General features: G+C 44.5%; 1 long non-coding RNA gene across 1 annotated transcript; it reads left to right on the forward strand.

Moving 5' to 3' along the window:
• Positions 1 to 19326: 19326 nt before the first annotated feature.
• Positions 19327 to 23956, forward strand: LOC123069849 (uncharacterized). The gene is made up of 2 exons (XR_006433087.1): positions 19327 to 23023; positions 23548 to 23956. It is a non-coding gene; the product is annotated as an uncharacterized lncRNA (long non-coding RNA).
• Positions 23957 to 25854: the final 1898 nt, after the last annotated feature.

Raw genomic sequence — 25854 nt, forward strand, 5'->3', positions numbered from 1 at the left:
CCACGCCTGATAACCCACAAGTATATGGGATCGCAACAGTTTTCGAGGGTAGAGTATTCAACCCAAATTTATAGATTCAACACAATGGGAGCCAAAGAATATTTGCAAGCATTAGCAGCTGAGTTGTCAATTCAACCACACCTGGAGATTAATTATCTGCAATAAAGTGATCAGTAGCACAGTAATATGGTAGTTTTGATAGTAATGGTAACAGCAACAGTAACGGTAACAGTGATAGCAATGGTTTTGTAGTAGTAACGATAGCAGTAGCAGCAGTAGTAACTTAGCAAGAACAATATAAGGTAACTTCGTAGGCATTGGATCGATGATTCGTTGGATGATATTCATCATGAGACAGTCATAATGGCGATACGACACTAGCTCCAGTTCATAAATGTAATGTAGGCATGTATTCCGTGAATAGTCACACGTGCTTATGGAAAGAACTTGCATGGCATCTTTTGTCCTACCCTCCCGTGGCACCAGGGTCCTATTGAAAACTAAGGGATATTAAGGTCTCCTTTTAATAGAGAACTGGAACAAAGCATTAGCACACGGTGAATACATGAACTCCTCAAACTACGGTCATCATCGAGAGTGGTCCCGACTATTGTCACTCCGGGGTTGCCGGATCATAACACGTAGTAGGTGACTATAACTTGCAATATCGGATCTAGAACATGGATATAATGGTGATAACATAAACGGTTCAGATCTGAAATCATGGCACCCAGGCCCAAAGTGACAAGCATTAAGCATGAAAAAGTCATAGCAACATCAATCTCAGAACATAATGGATACTAGGGATCAAGCCCTAACAAAACTAACTCGATTACGTGATGAATCTCATCCAACTCCTCACCGACCAGCAAGCCTACAAAGGAATTACTCACTCCCGGTGGGTAGCATCATGGAGTTGACGATGGAGAAGGGTTGGTGACGACGAATCGAAGATCCCCCTCTCCGGAGCCCCAAACGGACTCCAGGTCTGGCCTCCTGATGAAGAACAGGAGACAACGATGGCTCCATCTCGTGAAACGCAATAATTCTTTCTCCCTGATTTTTTTCCTGAAAATATAGGATTTTATAGCATTTGTTTCAGGGTCTGCGGGGCCACCAGGTGGGGACAACCCACCTGGGCACGCCCTGGTGGGTTGTGTCCACCTAGGTGCCCCCCTCCGGTGGTTCTTGGCTCTAGAAATTCTCTTTTATTGTATAAAATATCCTCACAAAGTTTCGTTCCATTCTGAGAACTTTTATTTCTGCACAAAAACAACACCATGGTTGTTCTGCTGAAAACAACATCAGTCCAGGTTAGTTTCTTTCAAATCATGCAAATTAGGGTCCAAAACAAGAGGAAAAGCGTTGGTAAAAGTAGATACGACAGAGACGTATCACCCCCCCCCAAGCTTAAACCTTTGCTTGTCCTCAAGCAATTCAGTTGATAAACTGAAAGTGAAAAAGAAAAACCTTTACAAACTCTTTTGCTCTTGTTTCCATAAATAAGCTTAAACAACACCCATGTTTTCAGCAAAGGTTATAACTAACTATGTCGACAATAACTCTTAAAAATTATATTAACTCATATCAATGACATAATCAACTAGCGAGCAATAATAAGGCATCTCAAATAGCAACACGTTGTTAAAACAATCATGATACAATATGACAATAGTGGTATCTCGCTAGCCCTTTCTGAGACCGCAAAACATAAATGCAGAGCACCCCCAAAGTTCAAGCAGCGACTAAACATTGTAATTCATGGTAGAAAAGATCCAGTCATGATGCACCCAACATTAGCTATACACAACACATCAGCATGACAACAATGCTCTTAGGTTCTGGCGCTTATTTGAGAAGGTGATGACACAACATAAAAGTAAATAGATAGTCCCTTCGTAGAGGGAAGCAGTGATTTGTAGAGGTGCCAGAGCTCAAGTTTTTTAAAACAGAGGTAAATGAAATTTTGAGACATCCACCTTTCTTGTTTACTTCGCGACCATCAGTTATCAATATCTTCCATGCTAAACAAATTAGTAGCGGTTCCCAAGCGGTAAAGTAAAGGTTTTTGCTCCATAGGAGTTTTGTTCGATTGTTGATAAGTTCTTTTTGCAATTTGGGACTGATAATCCCTATTACCGCCCCTTTTCTCGGGCAATGGTGAGTGAATAAACACCCATCCCGAGAATAACCCGCTTAGCATGGAGGATACCAACTGCCTCCTGTCGCTCTATGAACAATCCAGGCACACAAAAAGGATATTTATTTGAAGTTTTTAGAGGTGGCACATGCAAATTTACTTAGGACGGTAGGGTAATACCGCATATAGGTAGGTATGGTGGACTCATCTAGGATAACTTGGGTTTCAGGTTTTTGATGTACAAGTAGAGTTCCCACTTAGTACAGGCGAAGACTAGCAAATAGGTTGAGAAGCGGCCAGCTAGAGAGCAACAAGGGTCATGAACATGCATTTTGATTAAGTAACATTGGATACTAGCATGAGTAAGATATGAACACCATGAACATAAATATCATAGAGGCTATGTTGGTTTTGATTCAACTACATGCATGAACATGTGCCAAGTCAAGCCACTCGAACATTCAGAGGAGGATACCATATCATCATACTACATCACAATCAATTTAACGTAATGTTGACATCCAAGATGAATAATTACCCACTCCTATCTACTTATGCATGGCATGAGAAACTATAATCTCTAATTGTCATTGCAAACATGTTTGACCATAATAGGCTGAATCATGGATACTAGGTTAAACATATTTACAAAAACAGAACAAGTTGAGTTCATACCTGTTTCTCTCAGCCACGGCCAGTTCATCGAATATCATCATTATTGCCTTTCACTTGCACGATCAAACGACTTGAAAATAATAATAGTGCAAGAGTGCCGTGGACTAAGCTAGAATCTGCAAACATTTTATTCAAAAGGATAAGACAAGGTAATATGGGCTCTTCGTTAGATCAACAATAATTAAAATGAGAGCCACTCAACATTTTCATCGTGGTCTTCTCCTCGGTATGACTCAATAAAAAGAAAAGAAATCTAGAGAAACACACTGAAATATTTTTGGAGTTTTTTGTTTTTCGTAAACAAGCAAATAAAAAGGGAAAAGCAAAAACAAGAAAAACTATTTACACAGGAAAGTTGCCAACAAGTAAAAGAAGAACAAGGAAATCTTTTTGGGTTTTTCTTTTTAGTGATACAACAATTTAAACTAGGGAGAAAAATAAAAAGAAGGAAGAAATATGGTTTTGGATTTTCTAAAAGTTTTTCAAACATACAAGAAGAAAACGAGAAAATAAATTTAACATGGATATTACAATGAAAAATTGTGAACCCCGACAACTGGAATGAAATGTGTGAACATGCATGTAATGTCGGTGGAAATACGTAGTCCCCCAAGCTTAGGCTTTTGTCCTAACTTGGTAATCACCGGTCGTAGAAACCATGAGGTCCTATGTTGAAGTGCTGGGGAGCGGGCACCTGGGGGTCCTACTGCTAAGGCTCCTCCTGTGCCGCAGCCAGGTTGTTCTGGTAAGCGACAATGTCCTCAGCATAATCCTGTATCCGCCCCTGGCAACATGATCAAACAAAGCAGGTGCAGGCAATGGAATAATATCATGAATTTTCTCACTAAAAACTAAGTTATAAGGAATATCAATATCAGGGTAATCAGTAGCAATAAACTAGTGGTCTTCCATAGCTGCTCCATCTAGGTAAACCTTGGGCAAACGATGGTCATGCTGGCGTATTTGCATGTTAAAGTGAGTCGCCAAACGAGTAGCGTAAATGCCCCCATGTATTTTACCCTTGGATCTGCTGATGTGAAGGCGACGTGCCACAATAGCTCCCAAGCTATAAATGTTGTCGCCATGAAGTGCGCTACGTAAAACATCAAAGTCTGGAGCGCTAAGTGCACCTACGTTTTCTCTAGCAAGTAAGCATTTTGCAATAAATAGAGCAAAATAATGCACAACAGGAAAATGCAAGCTAGTAGCGGTGACACTCGATATTCCTCTCTCACCCCCCGCCGTCGGAGTATGGTAAAAACCATCAAACTCCTCGGGCCTAGGCTCTACCAAATCATCATCAGAAGGTAGCATGCATATGTCACAAAATTCAGTAAGTGGTATCTGGTGGTTTTCAACATATAAATTAAACGACACCTTAGGGGGATTATTCCTAGAATGGAAATGAAAGTTTTGCACAAAGGAATTTGTGAGGAGATGATACTGTTTGCATTCAGCCGCGATGAAGTCAGTGAGGCCGGCATTAGCAGCATATTGTGCAAACTCTTGAAGGATTCCAGCCCCTTCCGTGAACGGATTATGCGGCCATTCGCACGGACGTAACTCTGCCAATCTCCGGGTATGGAGATCATTGTCAGATGACTCCCCGATAACTCCCTTGGAGCTCTTCTTGGAAGCAAACTTCCTAACCAAACTCATCTTTTTTCCTATGAACAATATTCTGAAATTTTTAGTCCATAAAGTTTTTCTCAACAAATTTTTACAAAAATGATAGCAACTACTCATAGGGATGTATAGAGGCCATAGCAAGCATTCAAACTACTTAGAACTCTAAGAATTCAACATGCAAGCTCATCTACAACAGCACCAAGAGTAGCTAATTATTAAAAATATAAACCACTAAAGCAAAAACTAATTGGACACATGGAGGAGTCACATACCAAGCAACAATTCCTCGAAACAGTTCCGAAAACGGAGCTTCGAGCAAAGAGATCGAAATCCGCGGTTTCGGGAGCAAGAACACGAGAGAGAGAGAGAGCAATGATGATTTTTTCTGGAGGAATATGGTGATGTGGGAAGAAGTAAGTGAGGGGGCCCACATGGGGCCCACAACCCACCAAGGCATGCCTAGGGGTCCTCGCGCGCCCAGGTGGGTTGTGCCCACCTGGTGGACCTCCCTCTGATATTATTTGCACCAGAAATTCTTAAATATTCAAAAAAAATCGTATTAAATTTTTAGAGCATTTTGAGAACGTTTATTTTTGGGTCATTTTTTATTGCATGGAAAACTCAGAAAACAGAAAAAACATGGCATTTTATTTTATTTTATTTAACTAGTTGAAACAAATAACAAAAGATAGGGATAGAAGGTAGTGCTCACTAAATTCATCAACTTCATACCTCTAAAAAATGATCCATTAATAAGGTTGATTAAGTCTTATGAACAACCACTTTCGATTAGCATGAAACCAAAGAACTTTCGTGAATCACGAAGTTACCTCAACGGAGATATGAATGTCCCCAACAATAAGCATTTCAGATTTCTTTTTCACAGTAGGTGGAGGTAGTTGAAAACTTCCAATAGTGATTGTCGGAGATTTTTCAATAACATTAGTACCATTCACTTGGAATTGTTTCTTCGGAAAGTGCACCGTATGCTCATTACCATTGATATGAAAAGTGACCTTGCTTTTATTGCAATCAATAACAGCCCCTGCAGTATTAAAGAAGGGTCTACCAAGGATAATCGACATGTTGTCGTCCTCAGACATCTCAAGTATAACAAAGTCAGCCAGAATAGTAACATTAGCAACAACAATGGGCACATCCTCACAAATACCGATAGGCATGGCAGTTGATTTGTCAGCCATTTGTAAAGATATTTCAGTAGGTGTGAGTTTATTCAAATCAAGTCTTTTATATAAAGAGAAAGGCATAACACTAACACCAGCTCGCAAATCACATAAAGCAGTTTTCACATAGTTTCTTCTAATGGAGCAAGGTATAGTTGATATTCCCGGATCCCCAAGTTTTTTAGGTACTCCATTTTTAAAAGTATAATTAGCAAGCATGGTGGAGATTTCATCTTCCGGTATTTTTTTCTTATTGGTGATGATGTCTTTCATATACTTTGCATAAGGAGGCATTTTTAAGATATCAGTCAAGCAGTGCGCAAAAAGACTGCTCTAATCATTTCAGCAAAGTGTTCAAATTCTTCATCATCTTTCTTTTTAGTTGACTTGGGTGGAAAGGGCATAGGTTTTTGAACCCATGGTTCTCTTTCCTTACCATGTTTTCTAGCAACATAGTATCTTTTATCATATCTTTTATTCTCGGGTTGTGGGTTATCAAGATCAACAACTGGTTCTATCTCAACATCATCGTATGGTTCTTTATTATTAGGTTGATTGTCTTCATGAACCTCATAATTATATTTTTCATTATCCGAAGGTGAGTGTTCACTACCATATTGAGTTTCAATATCAGAGATAGAAACTTCATTATCATTCCTATTATTTTTCTTCTTCTTTTTATTTTTAGAAGGACTAGGTGCATCTGTGTTAATTCTTTGAGAGTCTTGTTCAATTCTCTTTGAGTGTCCCTCAGGATAAAAGTGGTTCCTGAGTCATTTTACCTCCCCTAGTCGCTACTCTAACAGCAAAGTCACTTATATTATTGTTCATTTCATCAAGCAACTCTCTTTGATACTTATAAACTTGTTCTAATACACCTCTAACATCATTTGAGATTCTAAATAACAAGTCACTTAAGCGAGCAACCATATCAGAGTTGTATTTCAACTGTTTCACAAGATTTGCATTGAAGTGATCTTGCTTTCTAATGTAATTATCAAACTCATAAAGGCATTGACTAGGATGTTTATTATGAGGATCATCACTATCATTGAATTTCATTAAATATTTTATTTGTACCACCTTAGGTGGTGGTGGTGCTTCAAGCCCATGTATTTCTTCAATAGGTGGTAAATTTTTAACATCCTCTGCTTTAATACCTTTTTCTTCATAGATTTCTTTGCCTCTTGCATATCTTCAGGACTGAGATATAAGATACCCCTCTTCTTCAGAGTGGGTTTAATTGGTGTTTCAGGAGGATTCCAATCATCATAATTTTTCAATATGTTATTCAATAATTCTTCAGATTGCTTAATAGTTCGTTCCCTGAAAACACAACCAGCACAACTATCTAGGAAATCCCTAGAAGCATCGTTTAGTACATTATAGAAGATATCAAGTATGTCATTTTTCTTAAGAGGGTGATCAGGAAAAGCATTAAGCAATTGGAGAAGCCTCCCCCAAGCTTGTGGGAGACTCTCTTCTTCAATTTGCACAAAGTTAAATATTTCCTGCAAGGCAACTTGTTTCTTATCAGCAGGGAAATATTTACCAGAGAAGTAACAAATCATATCCTGGGGACTACGCACACAACCATGAGAAAGAGTATTGTACCAAGCTTTAGCATCAGCCTTTAATGAGAACAGAAATAATTTGAGGATATAGTAATAGCGAATCTTCTCATCATGAGCAAAAAGGGTGGCTATGCCATTCAACTTAGTAAGATGTGCCACGATAATTTAACTTTCATAACCATGGAAAGGATCAGATTCAACCAAAGTAATTAACTCTGGATCACAGAGAATTCATAATCCTTATCATCAATAAAGATAGGTGAAGTAGCAAACTTAGGATCACATTTCATTTTAGCATTCAAAGATCTTTCTTTATAATTGCATAATAATTTTTCTAGATCATATCTATCCTTAAAAGCGAGAATATCTCTAGTTGCCTCCTCACTCATAGCATAACCTTCAAGTACCTTTGGCAATTCATATCTAGGAGGGATAGTTCTAGTAGGTGTTTCAAGATTTTCAGTTTCAAGCTCATCATCAGTTTCAACAATATGCTGTTGTCTTACTCCAGCAATTTGTTCATCAAGAAATTCACCTAGTGGCACATCATCATCAAGCAAGGTACTAGCATTATCATGAGTAGCATTTATAGCAGAAGTAGCATCATCAACAACTTGTGACACATCAGAATTAATAGCATGTGGTGGTGTTGCAAGTTTACTTATAATAGAAGGTGAATCTAAAGCGGAGCTGGATGACAGTTCCTTACCTCCCCTCGTCTTAGAGGGAAAAATCTTAGTCTTAGCATCCTTTAGATTCTTCATAGTAATAATATGATAATAATCCCAAGTGACTCAACAAATATAGCTATGCTCCCCGGCAACGGCACCAGAAAAAGGTCTTGATAACCCACAAGTATATGGGATCGCAACAGTTTTTGAGGGTAGAGTATTCAACCCAAATTTATAGATTCGATACAAAGGGAGCCAAAGAATATTTGCAAGTATTAGCAGCCGAGTTGTCAATTCAACCACATGTGGAAATTAATTATCTGCAGCAAAGTGATCAGTAGCATAGTAATATGATAGTTTTGATAGTAATGGTAGCAGCAATAGTAATGGTAACAGTGATAAAAATGATTTTGTAGTAGTAACGATAGCAGTAGCAGTAGTAGTAACTTAGCAAGAACAATATAAGGTAAATTCATAGGCATTGAATTGGTGATTCATTGGATGAGATTCATCATGAGACAGTCATAACCTAGGGCGATACTGCACTAGCTACAGTTCATAAACATAATGTAGGCATGTTTTTCGTAAATAGTCATACATGCTTATGTAAAGAACTTGCATGAAATCTTTTGTCCTACCCTCCCATGGCAGCGGGGTCCTATTGGAAACTAAAGGATATTAAGGCCTCCTTTTAATAGAGAATCAGAAGAAAGCATTAGCACACGGTGAATACATGAACTCCTCAAACTACGGTCATCACCGGGAGTGGTCCCGACTATTGTCACTCCGGGGTTGCCGGATCATAACACATATTAGGTGACTATAACTTGCAAGATCGGATATAGAACATGGATAATGGTGATAACATAAATGGTTCAGATCTGAAATCATGGCACCCGGGCCCAAAGTGACAAGCATTAAGCATGACAAAGTCATAGCAACATCAATCTCAGAATATAATGGATACTAGGGATCAAGCCCTGACAAAAGTAACTCGATTACATGACGAATCTCATCCAACTCCTCACTGACCAGCGAGCCTACGAAGGAATTACTCACTCCCGGTGGGGAGCATCATGGAACTGGCGATGGAGAAGGGTTGGTGACGACGAAGATCGAAGATCCCCCTCTCAGGAGCCCCAAACAGAGTCCAGATCTGGCCTCCTGATGAAGAATAGGAGACGGCAGCGACTCCGGCTCGTGAAACGCGATAATTCTTTCTCCGTGAGTTTTTTCTAAAAATATAGGATTTTGTAGCGTCGGTTTCAGGGTATGCGGGCCACCAGGTGGGGACAACCCACCTGGACGCGCCTGGAGGGGGTGGCGCGCCCTGGTGGGTTGTGCCCACCCAGGTGCCCCACTTCGGTGGTTCTTGGCTCCAGAAATTCTCTTTTATTTTATAAAAAAGTCCTCGCAAAGTTTCGTTCCATTCCGAGAACTTTTATTTCTACACAAAAACAACACCATGGTAGTTCTGCTGAAAACAACGTCAATCCTGGTTAGTTTCGTTCAAATCATGCAAATTAGAGTCCAAAACAAGAGGAAAAGCGTTAGGAAAAGTAGATATGACGGAGACGGATCAGCGCCCACTCAGCCGGCAGACTCCGCATCCGCGCCCGGTAGGGCTCCGCGCCTACTCAGCCGGCGAACTGCACGTCCGCGCCCGACAGAGCCCCGCGCCCATCAGCTGGTGGTCTCCCCGTCCACGCCAGGCAGGGCCCCGGGCCCACTAGCCGACGGACTCCGTGTTCGCGCCCGGCACCCTCGACGTCGTTGTCGGCTTCATCATCAACAGTAAGACCCTTCGCCCAACTTTTCCAAGTTGCCCTGAGCCCCAGAGGCTACACCCAGTGGGCGCACTTGCACGGCCCCATTTGAAACACGCCGCGCTAGTTGCATGCTCGCTGCTGGCTGCAACCGGCACCCTCGACGTCATCGTCTGCACCAATAACCTCAAAGACCCCCCCGCCCAACTTTTCTAAGTTGCTAGGAGGCTCGGAGGCTACACCCAGTGGGTGCGCTTGCGCGCCCCCAATGGAAGCAAGCCGCGCCGGCTGCGGTCCGCAGCCGACTGTAATCTTCTACATCAACGTCCGCAAAAACCCTCTGCTCGACTTTCCAAGTCGCCCGAAGGTTCGGAAGCTACTGTCAGGGGGATGACCCCTGGATAGGCCCAAGACGGCGAAACGACGCTTCAAAACATCGGGGCGGCTGACGCCCCTCAGTCCGGCTACTCCGGCCGGCTGCTCCAGACGGCTCCCCGTCCGGCTGCCGCGGCCGGCTCGCCACCAGGCCACTCCAGACGGCTCCTTGTCTGGCTGCCCCGGCCGGCTCGCCACCCGGTTGTTCCAACCTGCTCTCCGTCCGGCTGCTCCAGCCGGCCTGCTGTGCGGAGTCAACCGCAACACCGACCCGACATGGACAAGACAGCCATACCACAACCACTGTTGCTGATAAAGCACACACTATTCACTTATCAGATGCGATGTCATATGCAATGTACCTTGTCCCATGGGCATTGATTTATAAAATGCCTCAGGAATAAGACGTAGCCTAGCATGCAAGCTACACATAGCTTGAGATGTAAGCTACTCATCCCAAGCCACCCACTACTCACATAAAAGGGCACCAAGCCCTCCACTCTCTCATCCATTCTATCTCTCACACACACTCACGGGATGAGGCTCCAAGCCATCATGCTCACACTAGCTCATACACACATTTATGATACAGCTTCAGGAGCAATTCTGTACTGCGATACATTCCTTATATACAGACATGCAGGAATAGGGGTATTATCTCTCCGGAGACTCTGAACGTGGGTAAACCTACGCGCGCTATTCGCATACCCATCCCGGATATTCCACTATAGCATTGCTCCACCCACGATAAGCCACCCCGTGGCATTTGCCGTGACGCGGTGCCCCTTGGCCACTCCCGCGGAAATACCACGACAATGAATTTTTGTTGAAAAAATATCATTTGCAACGTACTTTTTGTAATATACCTTTTCACGTACAAATAAATCAGTATATACGTAAATCTTTGAAAATATGAGACACACATGAATTATTTTTCATAGAACTCATTTTGGGGTATCTACTAATTATTAATGAAGCATATTAATAATAAAAAGGTATAAAAAATTCATCTATGTGCTATATGATGAGCGAGAGTACATACTCTCAGGAGTACACAACCATTTTCCTATATGGAGCGAGAGAAAATGCATATTACAAATGTTTCATATCACCAGTGGTAGTTACCACCACTTGAGTTTTGTATGTTGTATGTAGTATATATCAAATCGGAGAGTATGTATATATACTCCCTCCGTCCGGAAATACTTGTCATCAAAATGAATAGAAGGGGATGTATTTAGATGTATATTAGTTCTAGATACATTCCGTTTTATCCATTTTGATGACAAGTATTTTCGGACGGAGGGAGTACATAGTATGTAGTATATAAAAATGTTTAGGTACTATATATTCTACTTTTTTGATAGTATCTATCATATTTGTAGTATGCTCTTTTTTATGTACAAATATACACGTATTTCATAAATATAAAAAAATCATGGACCAACTTGCAATTTTTTCATGTAACTCGTTTTGAAGTATCTTATATATAGGGCTGGGCTATTCTGTTACCCCTCGCCTTATATAGACGCGCATGGTTTTTTCAGATCAGCTAATTAACCCACCCGGTGCTTGACGAAAAAACCCATCCCACCCATACGATCCCACTCATACGACCCCCGATCTCGCCTTCTCCAGGCTCCCAGCGTGGCTCACCCCCATCTTCTCCCCGCTCCCCACCTTCTCCCAGGCTCCCGGCGCCGCCCGCCCCCACCTCCTCCCCGTCTCTCGGTGCCGCCCCGCCCCCACCTCCTCCCGGATCCCGGCGCCACCCCGCCACCACCTTCTCCCGGATCCCGGCGCCGCCCCGCTCCCACCTCCTCCCTGATCCCGGCGTCGCCCCGCCCCCACCTCCTCCCCGTCTCCGGCGCCGCCCCACCCCCACCTCCTCCCTATCTCCGGCACCGCCCCGCCCCCACCTCCTCCCGGATCCCGGCGACGCTGATGAATGAATGCTGAACTTATGTGCCATTGTTGCTGAATCCCTGGAATTTTGACATGAAACTAATTATCCCTGGAATTTTGACATGAAACTAATTATCTGTTCGTCTGCCTCGCCTCTCAATCGCAAGTGAGCGTCCGTTCGTGTGTGTGTTCTTGTCAGTTCGTGTGTGTGTGTGTGTGTGTGTGTGTGTGTGCTCTTCTCAGTTTAGGGGAGCTTCTTCCGGACCTTGCTCCTGGCACTCGAGCTGCCTGCACCCTTTTATATCAGTTCTAAAAATTGATGCGCGTCAGGCCAACTATGTATCAGGATATACTATATTGCTTTTGTTATTTCTGTATGTGCAAAATATGGTACATTTGCTACTTCAATTTTGTTGTTGATGTACATAGTTTGTGAATAGAAGACTTTAAAAATTCTTGCCGATGGAATGGATTACTAAAAGTTCAAATTTGATGTTATTCTTCTCCTTTGCGATCTCCAGGAGACGGGATGGTCCTGCCGCTCTTAATTTCCAACCACACATCACCTGAAAAATATAAGCTCTGCTCGTCATTGCTTGAGCCAAACTCCAAATGAGCAGAGCTGGTATTTAAGCTATCTGATTTCCCAACCACACACTTTTGTAGCATCCCAATGTCACACATCACTTTTTTTGTGTAGGGTATATGGCACTGTTCTGCCCCCTGATCCGCAGCTCCTCAGTCCAACTTCTTGCTTCGTTGTCGATCACTCGAAAAAGAGTCGCGTGCAGGCCACCCCGTGCTCTGCCCCCTGATCCAGCATTTTTGGTGTGAATTTGATGAATCTTCTTGATGCTTTGTTCTTATTCATCTAGAGATTTCTGCTCATGTTGACTGTTTCAATTTTTTGTACCGGTTTCATTCCTGCATGTATGTAGTAGTGCAATATTTTTGTGTGCATGCATATTTGTTGAGTAAATAGGCAGTTTTTCGATTAAATTAATCCATGAATAAATCATGAGCATGACATGGACAGCATTGATAACATACTGATTATGATCTAACAGAGCATGTACTACGCATATAGTAGAGACATCTACGCATACCGCTGGTACTGCTACAACAGAAAGAAACACGAGAGGGATAAGCGATGTATACCCTCCAATCGGCCACGCGGTGGCGGTGGCGGTGACAGCAGCCGCGGCATCCTCGGCGGCCTTCTTGTCGGCCTCGGCTTTCTCAGCGGCGGCACGGTCGGTGTCGGGCGACATGGTGATGATGAAGGTGATGCGGACGTAGATGAACAGAAGCGAGCAGTCGCGTAGTCGCTACCCAAAAACCTAATCGCCCCTCTCCCCGTACAGGATCCGGAGAGGCGTGGTTTCGGAGGCCTGCTCTCCCGTCAACCGTGTACGCGGTGAACGGGACGGAGTCGCCGGCGGCAGCAGCAGCAGAGGAACGACGTGGGCGTGGAGGCGGAGATGCGTTCTGTTTCGTGACGGCTAGGGTTGGCAGCGCCCCACATATATATGTGCGGCCGCGCGTGGAGAGACGTGGGCTGAACCCACGTCCAAGTCGGTAGCCCACGATCCGACGTCTCAGATCGTGGCCCCACCTGTCAAAGACTCTCCGTTCCTGACCGGCAAAAAGAAGCGCATAGGAGTGAGCTCGGCTCGGCTCAATCCCGCAACCCGCGGCGCGTCGTGACGAGGCGTGGCGTGGCGAGGCGAGCGGAGGAGGAGGAGTGCGCGAGGGCCTCATCTCTTCTCAAGCTCCAATAGCATGAGGGAGAGAGTCCCTTATAAACCACTCCAACTCTCCTTCCACTTCCAAGGTGGGACTAAACTTCCCACACACCTAGTGCCATATAACCCACATGGGCCCTTAGAGATTTTTCAGAAATTGCAATATGGGCCTAGAGCCCATCTCAGATTTCAGCAATCCCCCACCAGATCTCGAGGGCCCATAGTGTCCTCTGTTCCAAATACTGTTTTGATATACTAGTGTTTCAGTGAAGACCTGTTAAGGTTGAGCTTCACCTAGAGCAAGTAGCTACATTCCTTCACAACTGAACAATGGACTATGCCTTGAATTGTCAGTTTGGCGTAAAGAAGTTTCACCACATGTCTTACTAGTACTGGGCTGCCGAAGGCTGACCCCTCGGGTGGAGCATATAAGTCACACTCCTGGCCTATTCATGAGTTTACTAGAGATCACCCCAATCTCATAGACTGTGACTAGCAGTCGGGCTCACATAGGTGTGTTCCTCCAAAGATCGCTCTGTAGGATAGCATCTTGCTTATACATATAAGCCTTGGAACACATTAAGACAATAGTCATCCTTCCGTACAGTTTCCGAGAGTATTGCATCTCCAACGGAGTGGGTTAGTAAAGTTACTCTCCTCAGTTCACCACTGGCTTGTTTCCCCAGGTCCTACTTCACGGGATCTCCGATCACATAGGTTGGGTTACCACCATGGTAACTCATGTGGGTCTCATACCCATCTCCCTCGATGCACTATCTATCACTACACGTGATAGCCCTTTCGTAAAGGGATCTGCCAGATTCTTAGCCGTATGGACATAGTCCAACGCTATCACTCCGGAGTTTCTTAATTTTCTGACAGCTTTTAATCTCATTCTTATGTGTTTGGTGGACTTCATGTTGTCCTTTGAACTCTTCACCTTGGTGATGACAGTCTGATTGTCACAGTTCATAAGGATAGCCGGAACCGGTTTATCAACCAATGGCAAGTCCATCAAAAGATCTCGAAGCCATCTCGCTTCAACACCAGATGTGTCTAATGCCGTTAATTCTGCTTCCATTGTCGATCTCGTTAAGATCGTTTGCTTGCAAGACTTCCAGGAAACAGCGCCACCTCCAAGAGTAAACATATACCCAGTTGTGGCCTTCATCTCATCAGCATCAGAGATCCAATTCGCATCACTATACCCTTCAAGTACCGACGGGTATCCGGTATAGTGAAGTCCATAGTTCATAGTACCTTTCAGATAGCGCATAACTCTTTCTACAGCATGCCAATGTACATCACCCGGTTTGGAAACAAACCGGCTCAGTTTGCTCACAGCAAACGCGATGTCAGGCCTCGTTGCGCTCGCTAGGTACATCAGTGAACCAATGATTTGAGAGTATCTCAATTGATCTTTAGCCATGCCTTTGGACTTTCGAATCAACACGCTAGGATCATATGGTGTTTGAGATGGTGTGCAGTCCGAATATCCAAAGCGACTCAACACCTTCTCAACATAATGGGATTGCAGAAGTGTGATCCCACCCTCATTATCTCTCAGTAGCTTGATATTCAAGATAACATCAGCCACACCAAGATCCTTCATCTCAAAGTTCTGAGACAGAAAGGACTTAACCTCCTCAATGACTTTGAGGTTGGTTCCGAATATCAGTATGTCATCAACATACAAGCACAGTATAACTCCTTCGCCCCCACCATGGCGATAGTATACACATTTATCAGCCTCATTAACAACGAAACCAACAGATGTCAGAGTTGTATTAAACTTATCATGCCATTGCTTAGGTGCTTGTTTCAGGCCATATAAAGATTTTATCAACCTACACACCTTTCTTTCCTGACCATCTATCACAAAGCCATCAGGCTGTTGCATGTAGATTTCCTCCTTTAGCTCTCCATTTAGAAAAGCCGTCTTAACATCCATCTGATGGACGAGAAGACCATGTGAGGCCGCCAACGAGAGTAATACTCGAATGGTGGTCAGTCTAGCCACAGGTGAATAAGTATCAAAGAAATCTTCCTCTTCTTGCTGGTCATAGCCCTTGGCCACAAGCCTAGCCTTGTACTTTTCAATCGTACCATCGGGCCTAAGCTTCTTTTTGAACACCCACTTACATCCCAGTGGTTTGCAACCATAGGGACAGTCAGTGATCTCCCATGTCCCGTTAGCCATGATGGAATCCATCTCGCTACGGACCGCATCCTTCCAGTAGTCAGCTTCTGGAGAGGCATACGCTTCTGAAATAGAAGTGGGAGTATCATCCACGAGGTACACGAAGAAATCATCACCAAAGGTCTTTGCAGTCCTTTGTCTCTTGCCCCTACCAAGGGTTTCCTCGTCATCCTCCTCGGGATTTTCATCATGTGTTTGTTCATAATATTCCATAGGGATGGCAGGTTCAGGAGTCTCCTCAGATTCCTGTCTAGAAGTGCTTTGCATATCTCTCATAGGAAAAATATCCTCAAAGAATGTAGCATCCTTAGACTCCATAATTGTACCGATCTTCTGGTCAGGTACCTCAGATTTCACTACTAGAAATCTATAGCCAACGCTGTTCTTAGCGTAGCCCAAATTAATGCAGTCCACGGTCTTATGTCCAAGCTTACGCTTTTTGGGGATCGGCACGTTGACTTTCGCCAAACAGCCCCAAGTGCGCAAGTACGAGAGTGTCGTCCTTCTCTTTGCCCATTTCTCATAGGGAGTGATCTCACTATCCTTTGTCGGAACTTTATTCAGGACATGACATGCCGTCAATATAGCCTCCCCCCACCATGCCTTGGATAAACCCGATGTATCTAACATGGCGTTAACCAAATCAGTTAGAGTACGGTTTTTCCGCTCGGCAACCCCGTTTGACTGGGGTGAATAGGGAGGCGTCCTCTCATGAATAATGCCGTGTTCCGCACAGAAGGAATCAAACTCACTCGAGAAGTACTCTCCACCACGATCTGACCGGACTCGTTTAATTTTCTTTTCAAGTTGATTTTCAACTTCTGCCTTATAGATTTTAAAGTAGTGTAGAGCCTCATCTTTAGTATTTAACAGATACACATAGCAATATCTAGTGGAATCATCTATCAATGTCATGAAGTATCTCTTTCCACCTTTAGTCAACACACCATTCATCTCGCAAAGATCAGAATGTATGAGTTCTAATGGTGCCAGGTGTCTCTCCTCCGCGGCCTTATGAGGCTTGCGAGGTTGCTTAGCTTGCACACATGAAAGGCACTTAGAACCTTTGGCTAAAGTGAAACTCGGGATTAAATCCAACTTGGCTAGCCGCGTCATAACACCAAAACTAATGTGACAAAGACGTGAATGCCAAACTTCAGATTCATTAACATTCGAATGAATATGGTTCACGACTTTATTACAAAAATCTGCGAGGGAAAGGCGGAACATCCCTCCGCTCTCATAACCTTTTCCAACAAATAGTCCATACTTAGTAACAACTAATTTATTAGACTCGAATACCAACTTAAACCCTTCTCTACATAGAAGGGAGCCACTAACGAGGTTCTTCTTGATGGCGGGGACATGCTGCACGTTCTTCAGCTGCACGATCCTTCCCGAAGTAAACTTCAGATCGACCGTGCCAACACCATGAACAGAAGCACTCGCGCCATTCCCCATCAATACGGACCCGTGGCCTGTGACCTGGTAAGAAGAGAACAATGAAATGTCAGCACACACATGAACACCTGCACCTGTATCCACCCACCAATCGGTAGGCTGAAACACTGAAAAAACAGTAAATAAATTACCGTACCCAGATGCACCATTCTCATTGTTGCTCACAATCATGTTGACAGACTTGGAGTCCTGTCCTGACTTCTTAAACTTGTTTGGGCACTTGTTGGCCCAATGTTCAGCCGAACCACAAGTAAAGCAGCCCTCATCCTTCTTGTTCTTCTTGAAGGTCTTCTTACCCTTCTTCTTAAAGTCGGCAGTCTGTTGGACACCGTTCTTTCCCCTGGGCTTGTGGGAATTGGAGTTCTTCTGATGCACCATATTGGCCACAGAAGTTCCTTCGACCCCTTTTCCGTGCGAGTCCTTTGCCCTTGAGTTCTGCTCAACACTCAGATGGCCAATGACATCCTCCACAGAGAATTCACGCCTCTGATGTTTCAGAGTGGTGGCAAAGTTCCTCCAGGAATTGGGGAGCTTAGCGATTATGCAGCCCGCGACAAATTTGCCCGGTAACTCGCACTTAAGAAGCTCAAGCTCCTTAACAATGCATATTATCTCATGAGCCTGCTCCAATACAGGACGGTTTTCAACCATCTTGTAATCGTGGAACTGCTCTATAATATACATCTCGCTCCCTGCATCGGCAGCCCCGAACTTAGATTCGAGCGCCTCCCACAAGTCCTTGGCAGACCGCATATGTAAATATGCATCAACCAGCTTATCTCCAATCACGCTCAGAACTGCCCCGAGGAACACCACGGTGGCCTCCTTAAACGCCTTCTCCTGTTCAGGAGCGATCGTTCCTGTAGGAGTCACACCGGCGACCCAGAACACGTTCATGGCCGTGAGCCATAAGGTGGTTTTAGTCTGCCAACGCTTAAAGTACGTCCCCGTAAACGGGGACGGTTTCAGTGCAGCAGCAAAACCAGAATTCGAAAAACTCCTACAGATATTAGGTTTTTGGATTGTTGAGTAAATAGGCAGTTTTTCGATTAAATTAATCCATGAATAAATCATGAGCATGACATGGACAGCATTGATAACATACTGATTATGATCTAACAGAGCATGTACTACGCATATAGTAGAGACATCTACGCATACCGCTAGTACTGCTACAACAGAAAGAAACACGAGAGGGATAAGCGATGTATACCCTCCAATCGGCCACGCGGTGGCGGTGGCGGTGACAGCAGCCGCGGCATCCTCGGCGGCCTTCTTGTCGGCCTCGGCTTTCTCAGCGGCGGCACGGTCGGTGTCGGTCGACATGGTGATGATGAAGGTGATGCGGACGTAGATGAACAGAAGCGAGCAGTCGCGTAGTCGCTACCCAAAAACCTAATCGCCCCTCTCCCCGTACAGGATCCGGAGAGGCGTGGTTTCGGAGGCCTGCTCTCCCGTCAACCGTGTACGCGGTGAACGGGACGGAGTCGCCGGCGGCAGCAGCAGCAGAGGAACGACGTGGGCGTGGAGGCGGAGATGCGTTCTGTTTCGTGACGGCTAGGGTTGGCAGCGCCCCACATATATATGTGCGGCCGCGCGTGGAGAGACGTGGGCTGAACCCACGTCCAAGTCGGTAGCCCACGATCCGACGTCTCAGATCGTGGCCCCACCTGTCAAAGACTCTCCGTTCCTGACCGGCAAAAAGAAGCGCATAGGAGTGAGCTCGGCTCGGCTCAATCCCGCAACCCGCGGCGCGTCGTGACGAGGCGTGGCGCGGCGAGGCGAGCGGAGGAGGAGGAGTGCACGAGGGCCTCATCTCTTCTCAAGCTCCAATAGCATGAGGGAGAGAGTCCCTTATAAACCACTCCAACTCTCCTTCCACTTCCAAGGTGGGACTAAACTTCCCACACACCTAGTGCCATATAACCCACATGGGCCCTTAGAGATTTTTCAGAAATTGCAATATGGGCCTAGAGCCCATCTCAGATTTCAGCAATATTTGGGATGGGATTTTCAGGTGCTAGTTTGGAACTGTATCTAACCCATACTAAAAATATTTCAGCAGTTCAACAGGGGCGCGGGGTTCAGTTCGACGACGACGAGCCAGGTAGCTGGTCTTCGCATCATGAAATGGTGTAGTTCGATCTTGTGCAATTGGAAATTCTCCGATGCTGAGTGTTCAGTACCTGAGTGTGTCAGTACAACCCTACGCTACAAGGCACGCGTACATCCACTTCATGTGTTAGTCAACAGTATTGTGCATTTGCTTGACAGCTTTAGTACTCTAGTTACATATCACTTGCTAAATAAAAAAAATGTTGTTCACTTTTCTGTGTTTTGTTTAATAATGCTCATGCTTTATTTTCTGAGAGCTACAAAATCATAGTGCTTAAAATACCGATGTGTGCATCATGTTGAATTAAAAAAGTTACAGGAGAAAGTACCCTTATTCCATTACTTTGAGAAGTACAAGTACACATTTCTGATAGTACAGTGCAAGCCCGGTGCTGGCTATTATAGCTCTTGGCAAGTGCAAGGCTTGCCGTTAACTTTCCTGTTTCTCTAGTTGAAAATTTTGATGCTATGTAGGTGCTTGTTAGGACTCGGGCACGAGCTAGTCCACCAGGGGTGCTGGCAGCCGTCCAAGTGGACCGTTGACACCAGTACAAGTAGAATCGCGGGTCACGGCCACCAACTTCACCGCAGTTGCCGTTTGGTACAAAAAATTACATCAGTTCGTTAAACAAAGATAGAAACACATTTTCTAGTTTAGTGCCTATACTAAAAACCATTTCAGTAGCTAAAAAACTTTTAATGAGTTCCTTGTGCGAAATGCAGAAAGTTCAGTTAGAACAATCGTGGAAGTTGGAAAATATATAAACCCATGTCGCTCCCCAACATATTCTATGTAAAAAGCAAACACTATGTATTCTATGGGTGCTAGAGAATCAGCTAAGTTCAATGGGTGCCCAGAACCTGTTTGTTGTAATGTTTCTAAGAAATTGGACTTTATTTTAGGTTCTCTTTTTGGCTAAATTGATTTATTTCACATGAAATCAAACCTAGATATGTACGACTTGCTGCATCCAGCTGTAATGAGTTTGCTATGGAGCAGTACACATATTTAAACTTTCATATAGTTGCAAAAACATGAATTCTCATTCCCAAAAACCCAAAAAAACATCAATTTATATTGATAGTTGTTCTAGTCCTTATGTTACAACAGTGCAATGACAAAAAATTCATCGGATCGAAAACATGGACATGCTAATGCTGTAGAGATCTTGTACGCGGCCACAAGGATGTCAGCTGCAATGATGCGAAAGTGATGAGATATCTAGGTGCCGCCGTGCGTCGCCAGCGGCATCGTCCCTGACCAGGGCACCAAGCCGAGGGACTTGCTACTACTGCACTCTACATTTGACACATAAATATGGAAATGCAGTAAGCTGCAGGTTATTGTGGAGCTCATGCACACCAATTTTTTGCTAAAAAATGCCACAGTACAAATAAAGGTAAGCTTGCGCATGTATTTCTGAGCAATCAATATTTTTGATTAACCAGGAATTGTAGATTCTGGAAAGGGAGACTCCCACAAGTAGATTTAAGATATGATTTATTAGAAGTTATAGCTCTTTTCGAGGTTTATGGCCAGCTCGTTCATCCAGTCTCCATGCAAATCCATGGGATGACCTCTACCTGCACGTACTTGTTGTTAAAATGTTATGTTTTCAAACTTGCTATGTAGGTATTCCTAGTGCTGGAGAATTGTCTCAAGCCAAGTTGCTTGTCGTGTCGTGTCGGCTTGCCATCAACCACAGTTCTGGCTCAACCCCCACGGTGCTTCCACGACCACCACATGCAGCCTCCCTCTATTGTTGCCCTCACCATGCTCTCTCGTATTGGCGGCCTCGATGAGCTGACCAATTGGTTGCCGCTCCTGCGTGCTGCAGTGCGCCGCCGAGCTGGTCACCATTTATATTTTTGTTTTAAGTTCATTTGTGTTCTTGTTGTCAGGTTGCCTGCAAATTTGTTATTGTTGTTAGTTCATGTGTGTTCTTGTTGTTAGGTCCTGTGCAAGTTTGTTATCGGTTCACTGTGCAAAAACTCAGTGGTTCAAATGTGAAAAATAATTTCTTCTAATCTAGTTCCCACCATGCATTTTGTCTGTGTAGAATTTCATCTAATCTAGTTCGAATTTCATCTAACCTCCAGCGACGCACCACACCCTCCGCCTCCCACCTCCGGCGACGCGCCATGGATCTGCCTCCGCATGGGCGGCCACCGGTGGGAAGGAGGAGCATTGGCAACAACCTCCTCCGCCCCTTCCTACTCCTCCCCGCTGCGCGACGACCACCTCTGTCGCCCCGGGATCCCAGCTGCATGCATTCAGGAGCAATAAAAAGAGGGGTTAATTGGCCGTCCACACTACCGCTCCTCCCAAGTCCACCCTAATATTATCACAAAAAGCAGAGGATGTCTATTTTATTTCCTGAAACACAAACTAGGTGTTCTCAGTTCAGTACGTGAGCTATCTCAAGTTCTTGGAAAACATATAAAACAGTACGGTGCTTGTGCAAAAAATTCAGACTGCTTTTTAATTATACATCAGTTTACTATATAGTAGAATTGTAGTTGTTCAGTAAAAAGGTTCACTACCCCAACTGGGGGATTTTCAATCAGTTTTGTCTTTCTTTTCCAACTGAAAGTTGTAGCAAATGTGAACTGAAGCTGTTGTGGAGCAAATTAGTAATAGTTGCCTACTATTTTGTCGCTGCTACTTTGCCACCAAGATTAATACTACTACTACTTATCGTGTTGCTAAAACCTCGTGTTCTGGACAATTTGTTGGTGGATGAGCACTATGTGATGCCTTCCTAAGTGCTCTACCGATATTGCTACTTTGTACTGATGCTTTCCAAAGTTTAGTTATTTGCATCGCAAAAGTATATACATGTTACTCCAGGATATGAAGTTCGATGGATGTGGAAGTTTATTTTAACTTGAACTATTAAGTGCTTACAAAGTATATACTATAGTATTTTCTGCATGCTGCTCCGAACTGTTGTAGACTAGTATCTGTTTTATTAATTACTCCCTCCGTTTCTAAATATAAGTCTTTTTAGAGATTTCAAATGGACTACCATATACGGATGTATATAAACATATTTTAGAGTGTAGATTCACTCATTTTGCTGCGGATGTAGTCACTCGTTGAAATCTCTACAAAGACCTATATTTAGGAACGGAGGGAGTAGTATGCAATAGTAGTTTTGTCTCAGTTTGGAGTCTCAATTAGTGACTTGATTAAGCATCTTTGGCCTGTGTGCAGAGTGGATCATTGGGTGGATTAGTACTTAAGTACACAAAAGTCAGCGTCTTGGTTGTGATAAAAGTTGTTTACTGAGAATTTTTTGGAAAGTATTTCTAACTTTTTTGTTTCATCTACAGGGTCCAGTCCCATATATCTTTTTTTGTTAGTTTGTTGTTATGAACAGTACATATGCACATTGTTGTGTAGTACATGTGTCCATTGATGTGTTCGAATCCCTTCCGTTCACTTTGATTCCTACAGGTGGTTCAATGTGTTGAGTGGCAGCATCGCTTGATCCCTAGTGGTGGCCCGTGCAAGGAGCATACAGGGACGCTACAGTGGTGGAGGAGCTACTACTACATGTAGTAGCTAGCTCAAGAAAAGGTATTTTCATGTAGCTTTGGTCTTACCACCGTGGTTTTATGATTTTTTTGCTTGTGTTATTGCATGGGAAAATGAAAAAGAAAGGAGTTTTCTTTTTACAATTGATGACGGGATTGCATGGCTTCATCTAGAAAAAAGTGTTATTGATAAACCAGCAGCAAGGATGATATGTTCATGAGCTGAGTCCACATGCTGTCAAATCAATTTCTAAATGTAAGAAAATAAAAAAGTGAGACTCTGAGTGTTGGTTTCATTGCACAAATAAAGTTCACATCCATGCCTTTCAGACCTACATGTTCTACTTCTATTTTTACTGACACACTCAGTTTAAGTTTCTTATTTTAGTTCAGTACAATTTCTAATTTTAGTTCAGTACAATTTGTTCTATAAAAATATAGTACAACAAGCAATTCTATTGAGTGTTTTCTTTTGATATTTGCCCAAGAAACAAGAGATTCTTATTGAGTACAAGATCCAAGTTTGCAAAACATATATGTTGTATGATATATATTCTGTTCCTGTAGGAGGTTCAAAAGACTGCCATGTAGCAAGTTCAAGAGTTTAGTTTCGTGAAAAAAGTGCTTGGTCAGGATTTTACAGGATCTTTGGGTTAGCAATGGTTAATTGGCTTACCCCCGGTGCTTGTCGGCAAGCCGGGCGCCGGGCCAACCACAAGGCAATGCCACCAGGTAGGGAGCGAGATGGCTGCCAAGTGCGACATGAGCCTTTCTGACCTCATTTCCAGGTGCAGCGCCAGGGATCTCACTGTGGGGTGCACGAAGGCACTAGCGACTCTGCTTCCATTTCTCTTTAGAAGTTCTGCTAACCAATTAGCCACTGATAACATGACTTTGCTTCCAACTAGACACTGAAAGTTGTGGCCATTTAATGTCACCTTCTATATTTAAGATAGGTCAAACTGTAACCTTCCAATGTTACCATTTGGCAGTTGTTGGGGATATAACTATTGAGTATAAATCGCCCAGAAGGGGCCGGTTTATGCTCTTAAGACAAGGACTATGACGCTCGGTCATTGAAGCTTAGAGGCCCAGAGCCAAAAGGCGGTTTAGAGCCCATAAACGTAAACCGGCATGAGATGTGTAAACTTGTGTTGTAAGTTAGCAAAGGTAGAAACCGAGCCGGACACATGTATGAGTCGGCCTCGGTGTTCTGTAAACCGCCGGGCGTCAACCTGTGTATATAAAGGGACGACCCGATGGCGGTTCAGGGACAAGAAACAACAACTCGAGAGATAGGTAAAGCGGATTTGCTCCCTGCTCATCGAGACCCCATCAATTTCACCAGAACTGGATTGTAGGCTTTTACCTTCACCGCAAGGGGCCGAACCAGTATAAACTCCCTGTGTCCTTTGTTTGGTTTAACCCTTTTTGCTAATCTCGTTATGATGGCTGCACGACTAAGTCCTCTCATTAGGACATCTGACGTGTTAATTCCATGACAGTTGGCGCCCACCGTGGGGCTATCACACGATGGTTTTGAGTTCTTGAAGGGCAACTTTGAAGGACTCAAGGGATACGCGGTTGTCCAGATGACCAAGAGTCATCGCGGCAAGCTCTACATCGACGACGCAGGATGGGGCCCCGAGGCCGGCTCAATTGAGTACGGGTACCGGGTCCCCTTTGGCGGAATTCATGTTTTCGTCAGAAAGATCAGCGAACCGGGCCCTGAGCCGGACATCTCCACCGACCTCATCGAGATGGCTCAGCGTGCGAGTCCTGCCCGGGTTCAGCCCGCCATGAAGCGTGCGTTCGTAGGATTCATCCATGGTGCGGAATCTGAACCGGTGTCCGACGGTGAGATGGCCATCTACTCAGATGGCGAGTCATCCACTGGCGAAACCGAGTCGATGTACCAATTGTAAGACGACCGGATCGGGGGCTGTTCCGATGGCGACAGTATTTTGGACCCCTTTGAACCACCAAACTAGGTTGCAATCTTCATGGCCGGTACACATCCCACATTGTAATCTTCGTCTGCAGCAGCAATGATTTCTGGATCGGCAGCCGGGGTAGGATGCTCTACGCGTCGGGCCGCTCAAGTTCTGTCCGGTTTATTGGACACCTAGACGACGTGGTTGACCACATCAGTTACCTCGGAGACTCAGGATCAGCATAACGCGGAGGTTACAAAGCTGCGAGATCAGATAGCTCAGGCCAAGGAAGACTTGGCAGCTGAGGAAACCAGGATGGCTGAAGAACGGGCCGCTTTAGATGCCCAGTCACAGCAGATCCAGGCACATAATTACCGGCTCATGCTGGATCAGAACACGTCAAACGAGGTACTAAGGAGGAGGCACCGATCCCGTTTGCCGCCGGTTTACGAAGGAATGAATCTCTTCAATACGCCGGGGGCCGGGCCAAGTGATCCGACAGCAGTGAACCGGACCGAGGCACCTCGGACCGGAGCTCCGGGTCAGCCACGGGTGATGGACCCGCCTCGGCGGACGGATCACCCGCCGCAATACATACCAACGCCGTCGGGTCACTTCTCCAGCCCTTTGGATAACGTGATTGCTGCAGCGTCTCGTTTGGCAGCTATTCCGATGGAGGGCGAATCACTGGCGGTGGTTGAAACGCGACGAGCCAGGGATCTTCTTCAAACCGCCATGGTGCAACAGCAAGCTTATTCATATAGTCGAGACAGAATACATTCAACCCCTCGTCCGAGCAAGAGTTACAACAGGCACATTGATGAACCGGCTGTGTCAAGCAGTGCGCGGCACCGTGATGCCCCTCGAGGGCCTAATCCGGCACGCGGTGGTATGAATGCTCAGGATGTGGTAAACAATGGCAGAGCACGACGAGAGGCAG

Source organism: Triticum aestivum, chromosome 3B, assembly GCF_018294505.1.
Source record: "Triticum aestivum cultivar Chinese Spring chromosome 3B, IWGSC CS RefSeq v2.1, whole genome shotgun sequence".
Classification (NCBI taxonomy): Eukaryota; Viridiplantae; Streptophyta; class Magnoliopsida; order Poales; family Poaceae; genus Triticum; species Triticum aestivum.